Source organism: Rhinolophus sinicus, linkage group LG02, assembly GCF_036562045.2.
Source record: "Rhinolophus sinicus isolate RSC01 linkage group LG02, ASM3656204v1, whole genome shotgun sequence".
NCBI lineage: Eukaryota > Metazoa > Chordata > Mammalia > Chiroptera > Rhinolophidae > Rhinolophus > Rhinolophus sinicus.
Genome location: NC_133752.1, coordinates 191,504,330 through 191,515,697, shown reverse-complemented (window position 1 = coordinate 191,515,697; position 11,368 = coordinate 191,504,330). Strand labels below are relative to the sequence as shown.

Sequence of the window (11,368 nt, the reverse complement as noted above, 5' to 3'; positions counted from 1 at the left end):
CGCCCCCGGCTGGAGCCAGGACGCTGGAGGTTGGAGATAGGGTCAGGAAGGGGGGTGGGGGTCCACGCGTGGAGGTGGAGTCCCGGGGACGCGGGCGTCCTCCGGCGGGCGCTGGGGGGCGCTGCGCACCTCGGGCGCCCAGCCCCTCGGCAAGTTTGCCTCCAGCTGTTGAATGCGCTCGCCACAGCGACATCAGCGGCAGGACCGGGACCCCGCGGGGTGAGCGAGGCTGGGGGCCGAGGCGGGGCCGGGGGCGCACCCAGCAGGTGCTTGGGGCCCCGCGGTCCGCGGGGCCGCAGCCGCCTCTCCGGGCGCTGCAGCTGCAGCAGCGGAGCCAGGCGCGGCCCCCGCCACGCGGGTGTGTGCCTGCGAGTGTGCGTGTGTCCGTGGAAGGATCCAGCTGGAAGAGGGGGCGGAGGGGTATCGCTGCGGAAAGGCCTGCGAAGGGAGCGGGCGCCGGGGCGGCGAGGGCGGACGGACAGACGGCCACCCTTGGCTCTGACGCCCGCGGCGCTCGGCCCCCTTTGGGCGGCCGGCCGGGTTGAGGCAAAGGCGCGGCGGCGGGAGGCGGGGGTGGCGGTGTCTGCGCGCACACGCTCGCTCGCAGACACACACACGGGCCACGCCACAGACACACGACACGCGCCGAGCCCGCCGGGCGCCGCGCACACCCGCACCCGCGCTCACACTCACACTCACCCGCAGGCCCCGCAGCAGCCGCTACCGGAGGCGGCGCTCGGCCTGGATCCCGGCTGGGGCTGGAGGTAAGTGAATTCCTCCGGATCTGAGCCCCCACAGCTAGGGGGGACGGGGAGAGGGTGGGAGTAGGGGCAAAAACCGGAGGGTACCTCCTCCGCCAGTGGGGGTGGGGCTTGGAAGGGGACGCAGCAGGGGGAGAATGAGACGGGGAAAGCCACCCCCATTGCCTCCTGTGCCTGGGGATCCCAGTGAAACCTCCGGGGACCACCCTGTGCGGGGGTGGGGGTGGGGTCGGTGTGGTGGTAGTGGTGGGCGGAGGCGGGAGGACGCAGAGGACGGTCGGTGAGGTGAGTATTTTTGGGGGGGTGGTGCCAGCCAGTGCCACACCGAATCTCTTCTGCCCCCATCTTTGCGAATCGGGGGCCCTCGCCCCTCTCTTTCACGGAGTGCTGCCGGGTGCAAGGCATTCATCTTCGTAGTTGGTAAGGGGTTTTTGATTGGTGCTGGATGCTAGCTCCGGGGGAGAGGGGCCGGGGTGGGGCTTTACACCCCTCCCCGCAGGAGGGCAGTAGGTTTGGTAAGAGAATCAGAATTGAGGAGTGGGGGAGACCGGGAGGGTGGGGACCCTAGCAAAAGCTTTCTCCATTGCGCTGGTGTGGGACAAACAGAGAGGCAGCCCTGGGAAGCAGCAGAAATCGTCAGACTGCAGTTCTGGCAGGGCCAGGGCCACTGCCGGGCTGTGTGTGTGTGTGTGTCTGTGCTTGTGTGTGTGTGTGTGTGTGTGTGTGTGTGCGTGCGTGCATGTGTGGGCTCCAGCAACTGGCAGAGGAGGGGGCAGGAGGGGTGGGTGTGTTGGCCGGCAGGGTGCTGTGTGCACGTGGGGAGGGATGTGTGTGCACACCAGGCTGTATGCAGGGGTGGACCCTGCTCTCTCTGTACACACACACACACACACACACACACACACACACACACAGCGTCTGTGGTCCAGCAGGAATGTTTGGGGGAAAGAGAGCTGGTGTGTATATGTGTATGGGTGCTCGTGGAGCTTGTGTCCAGGACAGAGGCAGCCAGGGTGCCCTGTGTCAGGAGTGTCCAAGGAGGGAGATGAGAAAGGGATGGTGGCACTGACCCTTCTCAGCTTGGGAGGACATGGTACTTGAGGGCACTTTCTGCAGCTCCGGGCTCCCTGCTGTGTCCCACCACCCCACCCCCACCCCAGTGACTGCCTGTGGAGGACACTGCCTTGGTCCCCTGGCTGAGAGACACAGGTGTTGGGCGGGAGTGTGTGTGTGTGTGTGTGTGTGTGTCCCGGCTGCGGCTGTCCTGTCGGCTGGCTGTCGGCAGTCTCGGCAGTCGCTGTCAGCAGGCCAGGCTGTAAGAGAGAAGCTGGGGGAGGAGCAGGGTGCTGGCAGCACCTGGAGGAATGTGGCCGAGGCTGCAGGCCCCAGCCTGCCTGCTTTAGTGACTGAGGGACTTTTTATCTGGGAGGTGCATCATGGAGGCTGGAGTATTTGCATGTGTAGATGTGTGTGCCTGGCCCACACACCTGTTCCCCTGGGCTGTGGGCACCTGTGGGACTTGTGTCTAGGCCATCAGCAGGGTATGTGGGCCTGCACATATGTGTAACTGTGTGCCCTATGAAAGCAGTGCACGCATACACACACACATATGCACAGGCGCACAGAGGTGGTGTCGGTAAATGCCTGTCCTAGGGAGCTGTGTGTCCTGGAGCTGTGTACGTGGGTGGGGACCTCTGGGCCATGGCCCCCTGGGAAGGAATAAAGAGGAGTTATTGAAGGGGGGCATCAGGGAGAAGTGTGCATGTGTGATGTTGGTGAGAACCTCTGGTTGTGACATCAGCTCCAGGTTGCCGGTGACGTCACTAGGACAGCAATGTGAAGAAGGGTCACCCCCACCAGTCGGAGTATGTGATGTCATTGGGAGTGTGGGAGGTGTCACTGTCTGTGTGGCTGAGTGTGGTCACGTCCCCTGTGTGGTGAGGGGTGAGAAGGGGAGAGGGATTGAGCTTTAGAGTGAGGGGTCCCTTCCAAGAGGCCCCATTTCCTGAGTGGCGTGGGACCCCTTTCCTGAAGGCCTGCCTCCCTAATAGCTCATCTCCTCTGCCCCCTATATGGTCTCCCCTCTCTCCTCCCCATCTGCGCCTCCACTAGTGCCTGTTCTGGGCCCCGTCCCAGCCGGGTTGCACAGACCTTTGGGCACATGTGTACTGGTGAGTGAGTGTGTGTGTATGTATAAGTGCACGTGACAGCAGAAAGGGGCCACAGCCAGGGAGCCAGAGACTTTTGGCTCTAATGCCATGTCGTTACTTTTTGTATTTTGTGATTTAGGGATTCCCATCACCTCTCTGAGCCTCAGTTTCTCATGTTACTTGGGGGGGGGTTAGAGAGGTGAGGGGGGTTTACAGGAGATGGTGGGCCACCAGGCTGGGCACCTGGCACATATGGGGGCTTAGTTCGGGTGGGCTCTATCCCCTGGCCTCCTGTCCCCCAGCCCAGAGCAGCTGCTCTCCCCCTGTACCTCGCCCTGTACCCACCCCCCTGCCATTTTGGTTTAAGTCAGACTTTGTAAAGAACTTTCTTTTCTCTCCTTGGATCCTCACAGCAGTCCTGTGAGGCTGGCAGGCTGGCTGCTATTATGTGGACATTTGACAGATGAGCAAACTGAGGTCTGGAGGGTAAAGTAAGCTGTTGTATATTTATTTCTTTTTGACAATTCCACCCCCACCTCCATTCTGCTCCGTGGGTACAGAGATATTTGATTGGCAGGTCACTTCCCGGAGGGCACTTTCATTTTATGGAGGGACAGGGTGCTATGTGAAGTGGGGGTCGGAGTAGGAGGTGCCAGAGTGAGGGGCCCAAGGTGGAGAGGTCATTGGCTATAGGAGAGGCTGCCCTTGACTCCCAGTCCAGGGCTTACTTGTTCTTCCACTTCAGAGCTAGTCAGGGTGACAGAAATGGGTACATCCAGCTGTCAACACTTCTTTAGTGGGGTCAGCCTGGTCATTGAGGGCCCCATGCCCTATGTGGGCTCCCTTGTCCCCTGAGGTCTGCAGAACTAGTTCCAGTGACACCTCTGCTTCATCCTGTGTGTGACATGGGGGTCAGTCTCTCCGACTGTCTGCAACGCTGTGGCTGCTGGCCTTGCAGGCTTGACGAGCGAGCGAGTGTGAGAATGTGGCATCCACGTGTAGAACCAGGATGATACCCATCACAGTTGCCCTCACCCCTTCCAGCTACAGTGCCTCCGGGCCCAGACCCTCCCTCCTGCCAGCACCCTACCCCCACTCTACTGTGATGGTATGCTGTGCAGAGCAGCCGGCCAGGAAGCAGGATTGCCTCCAAGCTGAAGTCTCCTTAACAGGGGCAGCATTAATGGTCCAAAAGGTTAACTCAATCCTCTGCCTCCTGCTGTCCCAGACCAATCCCCTATTAAATTAACCTTCTTCTGGCTCAATTAACACCTGGGGCAGAGGCACTGCCATTGTTACTGGGGACATGTCTTGGGGGTTGGAATAATAGATCTCCCCCTCAGCTCTGCAGACAGTCCCCAGGGAGGCCGCAGAGAGTCACCTGGGCAAGCTTACATCTGGGGTCCAGAGCGGAGGGGCGCTGGTTGCATGATGCTGCTGACAGCAATAATTATAGAGATAATAATAATGATATGAGGTAATATCCATTGAGTCTGAGAGCTAGGCCCCGTCTGAAACCCTTTGTAAGCAGCATTCATTGAATCCCACGAGGGCTTTTGCAGTGGAGTTGCTCTTATTCCTTATTTCATAGAAAAGAAACAAAGCAGTTACAGACCAGCTCAGGGCCACACAGTGGTGGAGCCAGGACTGGAAGCCCCATGGAGGACTCTCGCATCAAGACCGGTTTGCATGGGGACCTTTCCATCTTGGGATATCCCTCACTGGGGACCTCTCTGGGCCTTGCTTTGCTCATCTGTCAATGGTGGCAGTGACCCTGCGGTATGGAAGAAGTGGGTGTGGTGGTGGCTGCAAGGACAGAGGGGCAGAAATGCTTTAGGGTCTCAGGCCCTCTCCCCATTCCTCCTGCGCCCCTCCCCTCAGTGACTAGTGCCATTCTAGCAACCTGCTCCCTTTTCTCCCACAGCGCTTGCACAGGGGTGGGGTGGGGAGCATAGCAGGCTCTCTGTGGGGCTCCCTGGGGGACAGAGGGGACGCTGCCCCCCATCACTATCTTCCCCAGGCCCCAGTCTGTTGTGGCCTCAGCTGTGGCACCCTGGGCCACTCTGCCACACTCTCCCAGTCTCACTTGTGGAAAGGGCAGGGACTCAAAATCCAAATTCTGCCTCTTTTCCTCCTCAATGTGTGTCTTGGGCAAGTAAGTTCACTTTCACTTTCCTCAAGGCCCTGTTTCCTCAGTGTAAAGTGGGGATCATTGTACCAAATTCTTAACTGCCTAGGTCGTTATGTATGAAAATGTCAAGTGTGTAGCATTGTGTCTAGCACATAGTAGGTGTCAATTAGATGAGTTCCCTCCCCCTTCCCATCTGTCTCCTTGATTCATTCCTGGTTCCCTGGGTGGTTCTTGGACTGTGTGAGTGTGAATGTGTGTGTTTCCTTCCCTCTCTGTCAATCTCCACTTTCACCTCCTGAGATGCATGGAACCTGTTTTCTGGAGCTCGGCTGGGGGGCCTGAAGGAGAATGAGAAGGGCCTGGACGCTGCCTACCCCCCAGCTGGAGTGTGCAGAGGGGCTGGGAGGGGGCAGGGCACACGTGTGTGTGTGTGTGTGTGTGTGTGTGTGTGTGTGTGTGAGAGACTCTGTGTGCGCCACTTCCTCTCTCAGAGGGGAAGTGGGGAGCAATTCCCAATGGCAACTTGACCAGTCTGCTCTGGGCCCAGTCCCACGTCTCAGGCCTGACTCCGTTTCCCTCCTTGGCCTGTCTCTGTCATCTCTCTCCCCACACAATTCTCCCTGGATCTTGGAGAGAGAGAGGCTGTGGGGTTGGCATGCCCTCCTCCCTCCCCCCCTCACCCTTCTCATTACCGGGGCAGGGGGTGGAGGGGTCATGGCTGTGCTTGTTTAGCCATTTTCTGTCTCTCAGCTCCACTGCAGGTGGAGACTCAAACAATATTTGTTAAACAACTTCCTTGTAGCTACATGCTATTGAGGATGGACTGACGTATTTTCCATTCAGTCCACATATACACTTACATATATATCCTTATATAAGCATGTCTCACACAGGGGTAACTGCTGGGCTGGGGCTCAAGCGGGAACCACAGAGATGAGCTCCTGTCCTGGAGGAGACATGAGACACGTGGGACATCTGCCAAGTGCCCCTGCACATAGTAGGGCTTGCTTGATAGTGCTTCTCCTTAGTCTGTGACCCTACTGAGGGGGTTGGGGGCTAGTGCGGCAGGCTGGAGGCCATGTGCTGAGCCAGCCTTGTAAGCGGGCACAGAGGTTGGAACCACTTCTGCTCAGGGCATCGCAGGACTCCCATGATTGCACACCTGCTATGAGCCAGGCACAGGGTGAAACACTCTATTATCTTGTTTGATTTTGGCCGGAGGATTGTGAAAGAGATCCAGCTGGCCTTTGGGAAGGGGCAGCCCAGGTGGGGAGAACACGTGAGTCAACGTCGGAAAGCCTGGAGTGGATTTTGGGAAGAGAGTTGGGAACATAGTTTGGACATCAACCACGCAAGACCGTAAATTATACTAAGAAACGGAGCATTCTCCTTTTTGTCAGGGCGCGCCAGAGTCTCTGGGTGTTTGTTAAATGTCGGTTCTTGGGCCCTGCCTGCTGAGATTTTGATTCAGTAGGGTGGATGTGGGGCCCAGGAACCTGCATTTTTTAATGCATTTCCAGATTAATTCACCTGTGTTTTGGGTTGGATGGCAGCTGAGGAGGCTAGTACTAATTCCCAGCGATCTTATGGACACCTCCCACACACCTCAGGAGGCAGCAAAGCCACCCTTTTTCCAGAGAAGCCTGAGCTCACAGAGTGAGTGAGGCGTCTTGCCTTGGGTGACACAGCAGCGAGACCGCGACTGATACTGACTAATACTAATAATTTTCCGGGTTTATTGGCTGCTGTTCTAAGCCTATTCAAGGAGTCCCTCATTCAATCCTCAGAACGACCCTCGCATCATTCCTGTTGCACAAATGAGGAGACAGAAGCAGAGTCTGCAGTCATGGGTTCAAGGCCGCACAGCTGGTAAAGGCTTGTAATGCGGTGGGGATGAGGGCGTCTGGAGAGGGCCTGTGCCAGTGTCTTGGACAGAGCTATGCCCTCTCCCCTTCTTTGGTACAAGAGCGCGGGTGGAGCTGAGCTTGGGGCTGTGCGTGTGAGCAGAGGCCAGAGGCGGGGGTGGAGGTGGGAGCAGAGAAGCCGGGAGGAGGGCGGAGAGCCCGGAAGGCGTCCGGGAGGAGGCGACGCAGAGTCACTGTATCTGTGGCCCGAAGCCGTTCATTCGGTGGGCGCTCTGGCCGAGGCAGGTCCAGGTCTGGAGGACGGCGGGGTGTGTTTGTCTCCCGGTGCGAGTCCCGGGCTGGCCCACGCGGTGCACCCGTGCGCAGTACCGGGCCGGGCCTGTGCGCGGTGGCGAAGGGACGAGCGGGGTGGGCGGGAGCTGCGGGGCGGGAGGGGGCGCGGCGGAGGCGTGAGCGCGCTCACAGAGACTCCGCCCGGGGCCGCCTGTCCCCGGTCGGCGCTGCAGCCCGCGGCCCCGCGGGTCCTAGGACCAGCTACCCGCAGTTTTGCGGTGCCCCGCCCCACGTGCCGGCCAGCCAGCCGGCCGAGTTTCCGCCTTACTTCCCTGTGCTTAGAATTTGCAGCCGCATCCCCTGACGCTCGCAGCCAATTTCACGGCCTCTGGGCTCCGCGCGGTGCGCGGGATCGTAAACCCGCCGGCGCAGGGCGGGGGCGGGCTTGGGCTCCCTGGAGGCACCCGGGGAAGGGGCGGAGGGGGAGTTGGGTCGAAGGCCTGCTGAGTTGTTGGCAAGGGTGTGTGTGTAACGGGTGTGGACCGGATGGGGGGCGCCACCGGTGGCTGCCCTGGGAGTGCTCCGAGGGTGTGCAGGCGTGGTCATGTGTGTACTGGAGTGTCGTCTGGGAGTGGATGTCCACTTGTGGGAACATGTTTGGGATGTGTGTTTTGGCGTGTGAGCCTGTGTAGGGGCCCCAGCGCTCGCTGGCAGGTTTGTCTGGATGTGTATAGTGAAAGGTGTGTGTGTGTGTGTTGGGCAGTTCACAGTGAATGGGGGTCAGTGTGTTTCTGTGGGTGTGTTGACATGTGTCTGTGCAGTGTCTCCAGGCATGTTGGCACCTGTGTGTGTTTGCGTGTTGGGGCTGGCCCCCTTGTGTCTGGGTTCTGTGGGCAGCTGTGTACAGTGCATGTGGGGCTGTGTACGCATGTCTGTCTGAGGGAGTGTGAAATTCTTCTGGAGTGTAGGTTGCTGTCCTGGTGTCTTGTGGGTGCAGGTGTGTGTGTGAGGGTACAGTGTGCAACCTGGGGTGCTGTCCTGTCCTGTCCCTGCTGGTGTCTGGCCTCAGGATGCACGTATGAGCCCGGTAGCTGGGGGCCTGTCTTCTCCCTCCCCAGGCCTGGGAGCCCTTTCCAGGAGCAAGCCTGCTGCTCCCTTGTTTTCTGCCTCTGGGTGGGGGTAATGGAGTTGAGGCAGCGCAGGGGGCTGAGTGTGTGTGTTTCTGTTCTGTAGCTGCTGCTGGCTGCCAACTCTGGTGGGTCTACATATGTTTGTGAATGACGATGTCTAGGGGGCTGCCTGCTGGGGAGGGGGGGTACCATCTGGGCTGTTGGGGGGGTGCAGGGCCAGACAGGGAGAGGGGCCTTCACGGGAAGGGGATGAGTGTATGTGTGCGCACAGATGGAGGGAAGGTTGGGCCGAGCTCGTCTGTCTGGGAGAATGTGTGTCTGCAGGTGGAAGTCAGGCAGGTACTTGCTCTTAGGGTGTGTGAGCACATATGATGGGAAATGGGGCACAGGCTAGGGGAGGGGATGTGTGGGTCCTTGCAGAGTTCTGAATAAGAGATGTGGGCTAGGGTGGGGTGCTTGTTCCCTGCAGCAGAGGGGATGGGGCCTAGCAGTAGAGGGGATTGGGTAGTGTTGGTGTTGGGGTGACCAACAGAAGGATGGTGTGATTGGGCCTGAGAAGGGGGAGGTCTGTGTGTGGGCACTGGACGTCAGGTCAGTGTGAGGGTGTGTGTGGCCATGACTGTGACTAATGTGTGGGGCTGGGACGAACTTCCAGGCCACGGGGGCCCAGTAGGGAGTGAAGGACATGGGATGGGGCTGGTGGGGCAGGAGTGAGGGTCCTCCAACTCTCAGAAAATCTACCCATCTGTTGCTTGCTCCTCCTGCCCAGGGGCCATGGAAGATTAAAAGTCCTGTGGCCCCTGGTCCCTCCCCTCCCCCTTGAATCCTATGGCTTAGGGTGGGGAGCCCCTAGCCCTCCATCTGGGTCTTGAGGCCCTTTCCCTCCATCTCTCTTGCCCCATCTTCGTTCTCTCTCCATCTCCCTGCCTCTATCTCCTCCCTCTCTCACACTGATATTCATTTGTGGTATATTCGGTTGCCATGGGAAACCTAAGAAAGAAGTGAGTGTACCCTTCAAGACTTCAGCGTTTTTCCCTCCTCCCTCCCTCCCTCCTGCTGTCCCCCTCCCTCCCTTCTCTCCTCCTCTCCTCTCCCTCCCTCCTCTTTCTCCCCTTCGCCTCCTCACAGAAGGAGAGGACTTGGATGAGGAGCTGCTGCTGCCTGAGCTGGGTCAGGACCTGAGACCCCATTGCTACCGCTGCCACCACCACTGCTGCTGCCGTGGGGACCTCCCTGAGACCAGGCCAGGGACAGAGCCTTGCTGGCTGGAGGGGCCCCTTTGCCTGTAGACGTCTGGTAAGGACAGGGTCCTTCTGACTGTGTGTGAGTGTGTGGCTGTATGTGAGCCGGGCTCACATGACCTGGCTTTGCGAACCCCGTGATGTGGCCCCCCCTTCTGTCTTCTGTTTGTCCCTTCCTACCTTGCCCAGCCGTGCCCCCAGCTGCGGGCACCCCCCGCCCCTCCCCAGCTTCCCTTCCATAGGGCCTGTGAGGCAGCTGGCAGGGTGATAGGCCTTTTGGGAGCTGGGACTGGTCACTGAGGAGAGCAGGGAGGAAGATGCTGCTGGCTCAGAGACCCCACTTCTACCCCTGTGCCTAGCTGAGAGGCTGAGCCAGGCCTGCCTGCACCCCAGTAGGGCTGAGGGCATCTGTGCACCTGCTAGGGGTCAGGGGACTGGTTTCCAGGGGATGGCCTGGGAGAACATGGCCTATTTCACCTCAGGTGGGAGCCTTTCTATTGTAGAGAGGGGCGGACGGACGGGCCGGGAGTGGGTTAGGAGCAGGAAACGCAAGGCAGAATCTATACCTGGCCTGATCCAGTGTCTTGAATTTTGGAGGCAGCAGGGAGAGCCGTCTGACACTAGCAGGCTGAAGGCAGGCAGGGAGGCCTGCAGGAGCTGTTCTGTCCTGGCTGGGGCTGGTGGCTGCCCTGGAGAGGAGAGGCTGAGGCTGTCGCTGTCACTGAGGCTGTCGCTGTCACTGAGGCTGTTGCTGTCACTGAGGCTGTGTTGGTGGTGGCCACGTGGAGGGAACTGTTGTTGGGGCAGGCGCTAAGTGATGTGGTTGCCGTGGAGAGGGATCCGCCTATGTGGCATCGTGGTCTCTATGGAGAGAGGAGGAGACAAGGGAGGAGGCTTGCTGTCTGGGCCCAGTGTTGGTGGTTGCTAAGGAGAGGGAGATGCGTCTCTAAGATGTGATGGTCTGCACGTGGAGGGGCTGTGGCTGCTGAGGCGTTGAGGTCCCGTGGAAGGGCTGGTGATGGGTGCTCTGGAGGGGGCCTGTACAGGAACAGAGTGGGCGTGGTGGGTGCTGCAAGAGGATGGTGGGGGGGGTGATGGATGGGGGAGGGGCTGCTGCTGTGGACTTAATGTTGCTGGCACAGGCTGAAGTGGGGTCCTTTGGAGGGAAGTGAGGCATAGTGGGTAGTCTGAGCTGTGCTCCCCACTCCCATTGCTCATCCTGCCTATCCATGTGTCTGGACTGGAGATCCTGCTGCACCATCACTGTCCCTGCTCCCAAGGTCCCCTCTTGTCTGCTTTCCCTCCCACTTCTGTGGCCAGCCTCTCCTACCGCTGCCTCCTTGAGCCCTCGCCCTCCTCTGGGCCTTTGAACATACAGGTCCCCCATCTGGACACATGTTCCCTCCTTGCCCCCAAATGACTTTGTCCCTATCCTTCATATTTGCTGTACTCTGAGAAGCCTGGCACTGATACCTGCCTTTGAGGTATCAGATAGGGGAAGTGATTTGCCCAAGGTCACACAGCGGGCAAGTGCTGGGGCTGGAATTTAACACCTGCCTCCCCAAATGTCCAACTCACCAGGCCTAAAACTCCCCCAGGAGCCTCTGCTACCACCTCATTCAGAGCCGTCTGACTCTGCATTTACAGCTGTATGACTCTGTGCCTCAGTTTCCCAATGTGTGAAACAAAGATGATGCACATGCCTCTTGAGGTTGCTGTCACTTGGGATAATGTATGTGATGCCCCTGATGTGGTTCCTGGCACTTAATAGACCCTCAGGAAGTAGTAACCACCACCACGATCCTGATTCCTTTTCA

The 11,368-nt window shown here is 59.1% G+C and overlaps 1 protein-coding gene and 1 long non-coding RNA gene across 4 annotated transcripts in view; one reads left to right on the top strand and one right to left on the bottom strand.

Annotated features, from left to right (window-relative positions):
- The first annotated feature begins 339 nt into the window (after positions 1 to 339).
- ELFN2 (extracellular leucine rich repeat and fibronectin type III domain containing 2) overlaps positions 340 to 11,368 on the top strand; it is a 55,489-nt gene continuing 44,460 nt past the window's right edge. For 2 of the 3 annotated variants that reach the window (XM_074326362.1, XM_074326365.1), the window contains exons 1-2: positions 340 to 764; positions 9,439 to 9,606. The gene's annotated coding sequence lies outside the window, so the exon portion shown is untranslated. The remainder of the gene's footprint in view (positions 765 to 9,438; positions 9,607 to 11,368) is intronic. The other variant, XM_019752971.2, reaches the window with a different exon arrangement.
- Positions 6,222 to 10,577, bottom strand: LOC141570172 (uncharacterized). The gene is made up of 2 exons (XR_012494124.1): positions 10,118 to 10,577; positions 6,222 to 7,326 (listed from the first exon to the last, which is right to left on the bottom strand). It is a non-coding gene; the product is annotated as an uncharacterized LOC141570172 (long non-coding RNA).